Source organism: Pieris napi, chromosome 2, assembly GCF_905475465.1.
Source record: "Pieris napi chromosome 2, ilPieNapi1.2, whole genome shotgun sequence".
NCBI lineage: Eukaryota > Metazoa > Arthropoda > Insecta > Lepidoptera > Pieridae > Pieris > Pieris napi.
In genome coordinates this window covers 7,803,432-7,816,258 of record NC_062235.1, presented here as the reverse complement: position 1 = coordinate 7,816,258, position 12,827 = coordinate 7,803,432, and the positions used below count along the sequence as shown (strand labels likewise).

At 32.1% G+C, this 12,827-nt stretch overlaps 1 long non-coding RNA gene across 1 annotated transcript; it reads right to left on the bottom strand.

Annotated features, from left to right (window-relative positions):
- Positions 1-10,690: 10,690 nt before the first annotated feature.
- On the bottom strand, positions 10,691-11,899 carry LOC125060366. The gene is made up of 2 exons (XR_007118851.1): positions 11,462-11,899; positions 10,691-11,431 (listed from the first exon to the last, which is right to left on the bottom strand). It is a non-coding gene; the product is annotated as an uncharacterized LOC125060366 (long non-coding RNA).
- Between the last annotated feature and the right edge of the window lie 928 nt (positions 11,900-12,827).

Genomic DNA, 12,827 nt, shown 5'->3' with positions numbered 1-12,827 from the left:
GAGGTGTTTATGTGTAATGTGCGTTTTAGAGCAATCATCAGGATTTTATTGATAGGATAAAAAGGCTGTAACAGAAGTTATGGGAGAGTTTAATTATGTTTTGTGAAAGAATAGGTCTTGTTATATGACCTAAGTTAAGTCGACGTTTCGTGGTACAACTGAGGTAAAATTACTAAATATATATTAAACATTGCTGAAACACACACAAGTAAAAACATTCAATTTGATTTACCATGTTTTTAAAATAAATAGTAATCATCTTTTATTAAAATTTACATTAAAATATTAGTTGTCTAATGTATTATACTAAATTCGTAAACTTATCAAACAAATGAAATAAATTGTCAAAGTATAATTATAGGCTGACTCCATAGAGAATATAAGTACCCATTGAAAAAAAAGGCTTATAATGTAGAAAACATTTGTTATGAACAATGAACCGAACGTGATCGATAGTGATTAAAAATAAAACCGCGAATGGAGAGAACATAGCTCAAATGTGGTTAAATTACGTGATATAAAGTTGTCACTCTTATGATGTAAGGTGATACCATTGTAAATTGAAACCGCAGTATTAGGGTTCCAATTTATTGTTGGTACTGTTGGCCTTGTGGCTTCAGCATGCGACTACCATTCCTGAAGTTGTAGGTTCGTTTCCCAGTTGTGCACCAATGGACTTTCTTTCTATGTGCGCATTTAACATTCGTTCGAACAATGAAGGAAAACATCCTTAAGAAACTGGCGATCTTTTGTAGGCAACAGCTAGGTTTTAGCTTAAAGTTATTCCCTGACTTCATTTATTTGAGAACTGTGCTTAAATCGAGACTAATAATTTAAATAAGCTGCAATAACTAGACTTATCTTTCTTGTTTTGGTATTTATTGTAATTATTATTTTTTGTCTTAACTCTTTAATTCTTTAGTATGTAGTAGGTGTTGCCCTTTAAAAAAGGCTTAAACCCTTTTTGGTGTTTTTGTACACTTTGTTTATAATGTTGCATAAAAATAAAATAATATATATTTTATTAGATATGTTTTGGATTCCTATATTAAGGTTCATTGACGTAATATTGACGTTATTAAGTCTGCAAGTGCACCAATATGAATACATTTTTATTTTATTTGACCTTAATAAAATATGTTATTTATACTCAACCATTATATATTTCTCCTAGTACAAAGCTTCAAAGTTGTCTTATTATATCTTTAAATGTAGGTATCTTAAAGTGGATACAGATCTAAATACCGGGAAACGGTTTGCCGAGGAAATCCAACTTCTTGATACAACAGGAATAAGACGCCTAAAGAGAACTAAACCTTTTGGTTAATAAATAAACCTAGGTAGTGTAGTGAAGTGCAAGTGTGGCATCACGGACACACGAACATAGTGTCAAAACATTACAGAACACCAAGACTGTTAATGAACATTACCTTAGTTTAAGCTATTCACTAGTATTGTAGAAAATAAAGTCAACATAATTTTACTTACCTACTAGCCATAATTATTGTAGAGGCTAGATTGTAATTTATGTAAAGTCGCACTATTTTGGGTGAACTTTATTCCAAGAACAAAAGTATGACTAAGAATCAGTACAAAATAATTTAAAATATTTAACATGAGATTACTAATTTAAAGCATTTTGCACTAACTAGGAGTATAAAGATAGGACTGTGTGAGGATGTCTGCACTTCCAGACGGTCCTATTATTATCTTACTGCCAGACCGACGAGGGCAACTTCGAGGTAAATGTGTAGTTATGTGTTATTACAGGTGCGGAACTAAGTGTTATTTACTTAATATTAATAAAAAAGCCTTTATTTCTTACAACTTATAGAACAAGAAGTTAGATTAGATTAAGTTGGTTTACATACATGCAATTATTAGTTTTGTTAGTAATTAAGTTTGGATCCTAAATTTACTTGTGTTAGTTTTTCCTTCACGCTAAACTATTATTCTTCATTCTGTAAGAACTCCTCTGTAGGTGAAGGCCTCCTCCAAAGATAACCTCTCTAGATTGATTTGGTTCTTTACTTAACAGTTGTTAAGTATTTGTCAATTTAACTGTCAAAACGTACCATAGAGTAGGTCATATATTAAGAAAATTTGGCCCTGTATATCATTCAAACTTAAATCTGCCTTCAAGAGCTGTCAACTCCTATTGGAACTTTGACATATTGGACATATATGTCAAATTGATCTATATATTTGGTGGCAATATAATAGGCAACAATAAATCGACCAAAGAAATTTTCCTTTATTTTGAAAAGGGTATAAAATAATCCTTTTAAATCGATATACTAGGTGTACTTAAAATATGTTCTAAGTCTTTACAACTAACGTTGCTTTTATCTATCCTAGTAACTTCGTGGTTTGGGAATACAATGTAAGGAAACCGGAAACAGGCAGTTGTCTGACTTCCTAAGTTCCTAGAGATTAGAACTAGGCATATCATATCCAACTAATATTATGTGTATACCTAGTAAAAAAATATGAATGTACCCCTAACAGGACAGGTTGAATTATTTATGTATCTTCATGGCTTAAATTATCAAAGATTAGCAGATATTAATTACCTTGCTATAGTGTTGTCTGTGGGAATATCCGGAAGCATTGTGAATTATGCTATTTGCAATAACAGTAGGTAGTGGTTCCAACAATAGTATTGTCACGACATATTCAATATTAATTCCATTCAAAATTCTAAATATAATTTATTCATAAAGTCACTTCATGTACACATATGAACGTCAGTAAAAAAAAATATATTCCATATTTACAATTACTGCCAGTTCTCATATCAAGGGTGTAGAACTAAGGAGAAGTACTGGCAATAAACTCTCGAGTGTCTAAAAGAGTGACCTTTCAATCGCCAAAGATTTTTACATAATTATTCTACAGTCTACTACCTATTACTAAATATAATGGACTAGGTAAATAGAACGAAATATAATGGATCAACGAAGTCGTTAAAACACTATTTTATCTGGAGGCCTTAATACAGTTGCTCTGGAGATCCCACTTCGGATGTCGGTTGTTAAAGAAAATGTGTTTATTTTTATAAACGCATCATACGGGTTTATCCACCCGTACAGTACCTACGCATTTCTAATTTAATCTAAGACATAGAGGTACCAACAGATCGTCCAGTTTCGAGTGCTTTCATCGAGTTCGACTTATCTCCTCCCGTATCGAATCGATGTTCCACTGTTGGTGCTGCATACGAACTCTTAAAAGATCGGAAACGCAGTCGCGGTCCTTCAGGCAGTGTGATGAGCGGTGGTATTACGTCACATCAGATGCACAGGAGGGAGGCATAAACCCCTTCTATAAAAAAAAACAATTACGGCGCTCGTTCCGTAGTTGAAAACATATTGATTTAATGTAAATCAAAATTTGCGAATATTCTAAATCTTAAGACTTGTAAAACCTTGAATAAAATAAAATAAACTTAATAATAATAGTTGGTTAGTTGAATATTCGTTTATTTTATATTAAGTATGATATGCATGAACAGACTTCTTAGCTATTGATTTTCGGTCTTATTTCTCTATTAACTACAAATAAATACCGATAACTGGAATAAAACGAATTAAATTTCGAAGTTTTTATTTAATCTTATCCCTAATAGCAATAAAATACACATATTTCAAAACAAATAGTGTGTTGTAAAAATAGTATTTGTAATTCAGTTATGTGCAATAACTTTGTGGTTGAATAAATATATATGTTTTTATATTAAGTATGTAAGTCCAATAGAATACCCTCTTAACTTTACTTACTTTCCAACTACTAGTGATTTTTTCTGTTCTCTATATTCTATTTCAGTTATACAGATGTCTGAGTACTTAGTTAACGTAACTTAATTATCTATTAACTTAACTGACAACTGAGGCGTATTAAATCGTAATAGTTTTTGTGATATATTTATTTATATATGTAATTAAATAAGGATAATTTGAAATATTTATTTCGTTATTTCAGAAGGTAAAGCTTTTAATTATACTTAAAACTTAATTCAGCGGAAAGTTTTTTAGTTTAAGATTTGAAGAAGATACATAAATAATTCAAAAGTAAAGTCAATAGTTTATTTTGAGTTATAAACTAAATCCTTTTCTTTTCTTTGGTTAGATGAAATTTGCCTCCCTTTATTCGTTTATTATACAAAAACGAACCACCATAAACAACTCTACTATTTAAAGCTGTTTGCAATGTTTTCTGAAATTCAATCTATAATGTACCTTGATGCATGCGTCGTTTCATATGAAGACCTCTCGAGACCTAGGGGAGACTTCTAAGAGAAAAACCCATAAGTTATAACCAAGTAGTTCTTAATTTAACACAATTATAGTTCATATTACCTTGGATTAAAACCTCTTTTTGGTTTTGCATGTGCAAAAAACTATTTCAGGCGTAAGAATTTGTTTGAACGTGTTTTGTTTATTTTAATTATAAAACGTCTGTTAACTCCCATTTCCATTAAACTAAGCTTAAATAATATAATAAAACGTATATATATTTCTACAAAAAATATTTTTATGAAACAGGTAATATTTGATCATATTGATCGTACATTGTCAGCGCCATCTTGTAAAGAGTGGCGCGCAACTAAACCAGAATGATTTATAACCGTGGTCGACATTTAAGTTTAATTAAAACATTAGCTTAGCAATTAATGAATATTTATAAGTAAACATGACATCTCAAGGTCGATCGAGATTACTATAAATAGTTTCCAATAGATTGTATCGCCTAGTTACTATTAAATATATGATTAAAACAAAAAAATAACTTGATAATACTCTACGCTTACAACTTAATAATCGATTATGAATAGGTATAGATAAAGTTAATCAGTAAAATATGCTATTTATACCTTTAAGTATAGTAATCTTATGATATATATGGCTATCACTCACATCCTTTATGTTAACATTAAGAAATTAAAACTGTGATGAATAAAAATATTCGTGACGAAAGAACCTGCCTTTAACTATCTCTTACTAACACTTTTCATTAATTAGGTAATTGATTACCGATTATAAAGTACTTAAGCATTTGTTTTAATAAACAGTGATAGGTACCTACTACTACTTTTTAGTTAGTAGCAAATTTTACCTAATCGATCTAAAATAATAATTTTAACACATACAACACAATCTAAACTCACAATGCAAAACACACATTTTTGGCATTATAAACTCAACATAGACATATCTACTAGAAAATTGGACAATGATTTTAAACAAAAACTATGCGATACAAATATTGCACACGGTGACAGCGTAAAAAACAAAATAAAAACCAACTCCATTCTATTTTATTTTACTGTCGGAAACTGCGCGCGCATCGTGGCCCGGCGCCCGCGCACAAAACGAACAAAAACTGACGTCATACAAGTGAGCGAGGGAGACGGCCTTCACACGCAATTGTATGCGCGAGAATGAGATAAAGGTATTATGGGCGTTTCGCTATCGAATTTCTCATCCAATTAATGCTCAGTGGGCTTCCATATAGGCGTGGCATTTGTGATCCACGCTAATAGGGATCGAGCGAAATGATCTATAGATCTTGTGCCACCGTTGCATATTGCATTGTTATCGTTAATATTTAAGGTTATTTAATTTTAAAATGATGTCTGAATATATTTCCGTTAAAATAATGCATTCTTTTTATTCTTTCAGTGATTTTGTTGATCTGACGTTTGGGTATCTTTGGACTCGTTTTAGAAGTTATTTTATATTTCTTCAAACATGGCAAAACTTAGCAGTAAAATCAATACATTTTATAAAATTTTGCATAGCTTATTACTTTTTTTTTATAAATAATCATATTCGCAGATACCAACTGACCTAAATTGCTTTAATAGACTAGTTTAATATAATTCATATGAAAAATTAACGTTTATTTATAAAAAGTTTTACACCCGGTAGGGTTCAGGTGGGGGAAGCGTCGACGCAATTCAAATATTGATATGAAATGTCTATACATAAAATCCATAACATTAAGTGTACCTATCCAAGTAATTGTTAGGTATATTCGGATAAAATAATGGGAACTACGATTGGCCTCACAATCAAAAATTCAAGTTATTCGAAGTACCAATAGTGGGAGCGCTGCAACCACAATAGTATCGATTACCTCTTAAAACCATTTTTTGCTGGCAACATTCATTTCCACATCTGTCGTCACTCAATAGCTTAGTATTGTCACTGGCAATACTAAATTACAATAGCATTCGGATAAAGGGCCCTTCGCATGGTTTGCTTATTAAAAATTGAAAAATCCGATCTGTTTTATGGATTACCAATTAATTGATATTTCTTTGAGTATATAAATAAATCACACACAGATTTCTGAATCTGTTTCATAATCATTTTTCAATCTAATAGGAAAGTAGGTGATCAGCCTCCTGTGCCACACGTCGTCGACTTTTTGGGTCTAAGACATGTCGGTTTCCTCACGATGTTTTCCTTCACCATTCGAGCGAATGATAAATGCGCACATAGAAAGAAAGTCCATTGGTGCACTGCCGGGGATTGAACCTACGACCTCAGGGATGAGAATCGCACGCTGAAGCCACTAGGCCAACACTGCTCTTTGAATATACAGTGTAGTAGGTATATAGAGAGATTTATGAGTAAAAAGTAAGTACTTAAATTAATATTTTCTCCACACATTTATGGGTTAATTTTTAAAAGTTCACCAGCGGTGAGCCTTTTCATCTTCATACATGACCGTTTCGGATGTGCACGGACGGTTCCGCGCCCAAACTCACACAGCCTAGGCTAGAATAGACAAACGAATTAATAACATTCAGAAGCATTTATTAACGTATTAAACAAGCTCTTAATGTTCGTATAAAAGGTTCGCAGTAACACACTAAAAGTCTATTTCTATTTTGTGGTGAATAGTTTTCATAGGGCGGTGTCAGTATTAAGTTTCGTGGGTCCCTGTGGCCTATTTAACCGTAAGTATCAAATATCTGTGCAGCCATATACTGGCTAGGGTCCTTGCTGAGAAGTTATGTTTCCTATGATTTGTAACAACGGTTTTCGAAACGTATAATTATGCCTTTATAAAATGTTGTGTTTCAATAAAGTTATACGTTAAATTATAGGGAATGCGATGCGTGCCTATAAATATATTAAGCATAAGTAGCACTACTGAGGATTCTGCACCTAGAATGAAGAATTTAATAGAAATACAAAAACCAACCCACAAACACGCAAGTGTGTTGTTTTTTTTACAGTTTCATAGAAAACTTAACTAGTTGTGACGACGTTTACGTAGGTCCTAGCGAAATTTACATAGGTAAAAAGAAATATGCTATATGATGTAATCAAAGTATATTAACATAGCTTAAGCAAGGTATAAAACTATTTTTATGTTCATACTGGTTTAGGTAAGTTACTAGACTGTCAGGAGAGCGATTGAAAATAATTTCCGTTTTTAGATTCCCGTATTGAAACTATTTAAAAGCCAACCAGTTATCTAGTTAATTGATTAATAATGTGTAAAAAAATCGTATAGGCGTGTAATTCAGAATAATCAATAGTTCCTGTAATATATATAATAATGTATGTAGCAATTTAAAATGCTACGTTGCTTTGTAAATAAATTTAACTTATAAGTAATTTTATTTACACACTAGTAGAGGTGTGTAATGACCAAGATTTTATAGTTTATGGTCGATTATTAATAATAAAATGTCTGTTTTGTTTGGGTAATTATTTTATTAAAATAGCCCAAACAAAAAGTTTGATTCGGTAAAATAATGCGGGTTGATAGGTCTTAAAATAATAATAAAATAAAATCCATTTTACCGAAAGCCCTCCATGTTCGAGGTTATACTTATCACATTTCAACTTTATCGCTTTAAAAAAAAATACACGTTACACAGCAAAATCAATCATAATATTTAATGTTATTAGAATTAAGATGATATCTTAATATAACGTCGCTAAAATAATGAATTCTTTTTATTATTTCAGGGATTTCGTTAATTTTTTAACTCGTCGTAAGTTATTTCTCACTCTTCATGCCAATATACAATTTTGCATCTTCATTTTATTAATATAATCATGGATTTGTAGATACATTCTGTAAATTAAAAATATGTCGTGTTATTCTACATTGGCTAACATAATTATGGGATAAGGATTATTATAAGTCTCGGTCAAGTAAATGACCGTGGATTCACTTAAGATATACAAGATTATCTTGGCCGAGAAAACTAGAAAAAGTGTTACGTCGTCTAACGCGTGTTAACTCGTAACTAGTAAATCAACTTCAGTCAAGAGATGGTCTAAACTCCCCAGATTGTCAATAAATTGAATCCCCAGAAAGACACTAAACAACAAGGAACCCAATTAGTAATTTATATAAAAATCCAGCGGAATATTGCAAATACTTGTGGTACTAGATGGCGTTATTATGACAGCATATCTATTTAATATCAATACTAATTATAATATCAAATAGTTATCTGTCAACTGGATGTATAGCCTCATGTAGAATCTTATCGCCTCTGGATGTAAGATGTATTTCTATACTAATATTATAAAGAGGAAAGGTTTGATTTTTTGTTTGTTTGAAATAGGCTCCAAAACTACTGGACCGATTTCAAAAATTCTTTCACCGTTGGCAAGCTACACTATTCCCGAGTGAAACAATTAGGGATGCTTACTAAAACTTAAATAATCTAACCCAAGGTGTAAAAAAATAAACAAAAAATTTCTTCAATCGTGTGCGCTGCGAAAACTATTAATGATAAAAAAAAATGATGTATTAAATTTTTTTAGGACACATCACTATCTATAAAAATTGTCGCGACAGCATGTCTCTATCTTTTGAAGTTAAGTCACAATAAGCGTCCTTTTATTATTATTATTTTTTTATTAAAATACCACCGCTAGAAAAGGCTCTTTATTCGTACCTAGGTATTGATCCTTATCAAAATAATTACCAACGTTTCACTTGAGCTACAATTTAATGGCATAACCACCAAAAAAGCATGGTGGATTGGTGTTCTCCTGCCTTTTCTTTTGAATAGTTTACTACTATGTAATATAACAAAAATCTTAGCCACAGCAACGCTTGGCCGAGTCTACTAGTTGTCAATAAATTGAATCCCCAGAAAGACACTAAACAACAAGGGACCCAATTAGTAGGTAATTTGTATAAAAATCCAGCGGAATATTGCCAAATACTTTGTGGCACTAGATTGCGTTATTATGACAGCATATTAATTTAATATCAATACTTATTATAATATCAAATAGTTATCTGTCAACTGGATAGCCTCATGTAGAGTCTTATTGCCTCTGGATGTGAGATGTATTTATATAATATTTTTAGCTACTTTTTCTATGTCAGCCCTGCGATTCTGTAACTCACTTTTCGAACTCACACAGCAGTTTTCGCATCGGCGGTCGCTCTGAAATCAGTCGTCAAGCAGTCATTTTATAATTTGGCATTTTAATAAACAATAAACTACAAGCTCCCACCTTTTCAGAATGCCAAATCATCGCAGAAAAGAATCGCAGGGCTGGATATTCTCCTAAATGTACTAATAAAATGCTAGTGTCTCTTAGTCTATGTTTCAAGTAATACACGATCTTAAGAAAAGCCTTACGCAGAGCAGCACCGGTGCGAAACATTAAACAAAATGAATATTAATATTACCTGAAATTCTCAAACGGCCGCCCGCATACGGAACAAATGGTTCCACTTCCCGTAATTACGTGTAATTCTATACTCCACACTAACAGCCGCTTAATTACAACTTGTCCTGTATTCATTTGGGTTTATAATGCGATCTAATGCCTAAGAAAGCGTTGTGTGGAAGCGTTTTTGGTATATATTACCATTTTGTTATGTACGTTGCGTAAGTACGAGTTTGCTTATAGCAGCTGTGCAGTGATCTTAGTTATATCTCAGCTGATACAATCTTAGATGTTTTTAATAAAAAAAAAATCAGTGGCGCTACAACTTCTTTAGGTATTGGCCTCAGATTTCTGAATCTGTTTCATGATCATTTTTTAATCTAATAGGCATGTAGATAATCAGCCTCCAGTGCCTGACACACGCTGTCGACTTTTTGGGTCTAAGACATGTCGGTTTCCTCACGATGTTTTCCTTTACCGTTCGATCAAATGTTAAATGCGCACATAGACAGAATTTCCATTGGCGCACAGTCGGGGATCAAACCTACGACCTCAGGTATGAGAGTCGCACGCTAAAGCCACTAGGCCAACACTGCTCTTGAATAGATGATGAAAAGATGTTTTGAATAGGTAATACCTAATACAGACAACTTTCCCAATGATTAGTGTTAGTAATAACATTTTATGTGTGAAGTGAAAAAAAAACTAGATTAGGGTATATGGGACACCCACTAATATTGGTGTCCATGGGCTGAGGCATATGCCTTTTATGGCTGTTCCGTAGTCTCATTTACCCCTCATAATATTTTTTTTAATTTGTCTTTGACTACTATTGGTAATTATTGAAATTAGCGAAAAACAAAAAGTAAAACATTAACTTCTTTGATCGGTTTCTATCGGAGTATAATTTGATCTATTGATTTATGTATGGCGTGTAGGGGAGCGTGGGGCTTGTTGTAACAGGGGTAAATAGTAACAGACCTTTTTCAATAGGAATTTGAATTTTATTCACGTTTTTTTTTTACCTAATCTTAAACTTATAACGTGCCACGCCACTTTACCACAGCCAGGGTCCCGCCAGGCGGCTCAGTGAGTGGGTGTGTGCAAACGCTTTATTGTTGACAGGTAACCTATAATTTTACTAACGTAAATTTTTGGTTAGTTTCACTATTTTCGTAGCTTTGAAGTTTTATGTATTTTATTTTATGCTAAAATATAACTATTTATGATGTTGTATAACAGTTTTCAAGATGACTAAGTTGATTTAATTGTTATCGTGATAAATATTAAGAACTATATCAAGGGGCTAGTTGTAACAAAACCTCGGGGTTTGTTGTAACATGTTACAATTTGCCCCCAGATTGCTGTAAGTTACTGACGGCCGATGTTCATTTTTCCCCGGCTTAAATATTCAGAAATGTTCATTCGCGGTGGACCTCAAGATTGCATTGGACCTGGTAATTCTTCAAGGTGGATGACTGATAAAGAATGTTTGATTTTTGTAGATCATTTTATCAAAGACGCGAAACCTACCAAGAAAGAGACAGTTCTGTTACTGCTTGATAACCATGGCTCACATGTGAATATTCCAGTTGTCGAAAAAGCCAAAGAAAACAATGTTGTCATGTTATAGTTTCCCTCCAATTGCTCCCACAATTTGGAATCTGTAGGAGATGTAGGAGTCTACGGCCCTTTTAAAAACTACGTGAACAGAGCACAGACTGCATGGATGTATAATAAGTGCCATGTTGACATGATATAAGTACCTTATATACTTCATGACATGATATAAGTACCTTATATATATTATACTTCAGTACAGAATAAGAAAGATAGTTAAAATCTTTAATTTGTTGATTATATTTTTTTTCCAGTTAACTATTTCATAAAAAACACATTATAGAAATACCTAGTTAATTTTTGGTATATACAAAGCAAAATGATCCAAGATGTGAAAAAATTAAACAATTGAAGGTGTCATTTTTGTTGTTACTACTTGCTCCAGCAGATGTTACAACTAGCCCCAACCACGGGGTATGTTGTAACACTTCCCTTTTTTCAAAAAAATAATAATTGTGAGATAGTTGCCTGTAGATTTGATAATATTTCGATTAGACTTCATAGATAAATAGTTAGAGTATCGATCAAAATTTATTTAGTAGTAATTTAGCCAATACATTTCATGATATTCAATTATTTGTTAAAATTGTTACAACTAGCCCCACGCTCCCCTACGGAGAATTGATTACCTTTTAATGGCTCTGATCGTGCCACGGCTTAGGTATGTGTAGGTTTCAAAAAAATATTTTTAGCCTTGAAATAATTTAGTTATCAATCTAACGCCAAGAGTTATAACGCGACTGGTTTATTTTTTACTATTATATTACCTACTATAAGAGTTGCTTGACGCAATCATTTATAGAACTAGGCTGTGCAGTCTCTAGCTACTTAGCAGAAAATTCAATCTAAGGCTGCAATAGCGATTTTTCTCAATTCCGATATCGAATCTTAAATTTTTTAAAAGCTTATTAGAGGAATCACATTATAGATAGGTACCTAATCATTGTTCGGTAGTACTTTGTCATCGATTCTTTTACATCTAATTCAGTGTTTTCTGAATTATCTTATTCCAAAAGTAATTATATTGAAAGATTATATAAAATTGTCTTTACGTTTGCCAAACTTTAGTTAAAAGAGATTTGCCCAATAATCAAATTATCTCTAATGAAAGATTAATAATTGTAATAACGAAGGTATCTAAAAGAGAATTTACCAATAATACTGATTAATTTTAAATCTAAAAGTTACATAAACCAATATATATACGATTTATCTAGTGTTAAATACGTTTTTACATATTGTCATACTTAGCGCTGTCTCGACTCTGAATAATTTTTAATATCTATATATATAAAATTCTCGTGTCACATTGTTCGCTCCTATACTTACTTATCCGAAACGGCTAGACCGATTCTTATGACATTTTTTATACATATTCTGTAGTAAGTCTGAGAATCGGCTACTATCTATATTTCAACCCCCTAATTGATAAGGGGTGATCCCAAAATTTAAATTTTAATATTTCGGATTGTTTTTTTAATTTTTTTATGATACAACATATAAAAATACATACAACCCCTAACTTTCACCCCTCTACGATCA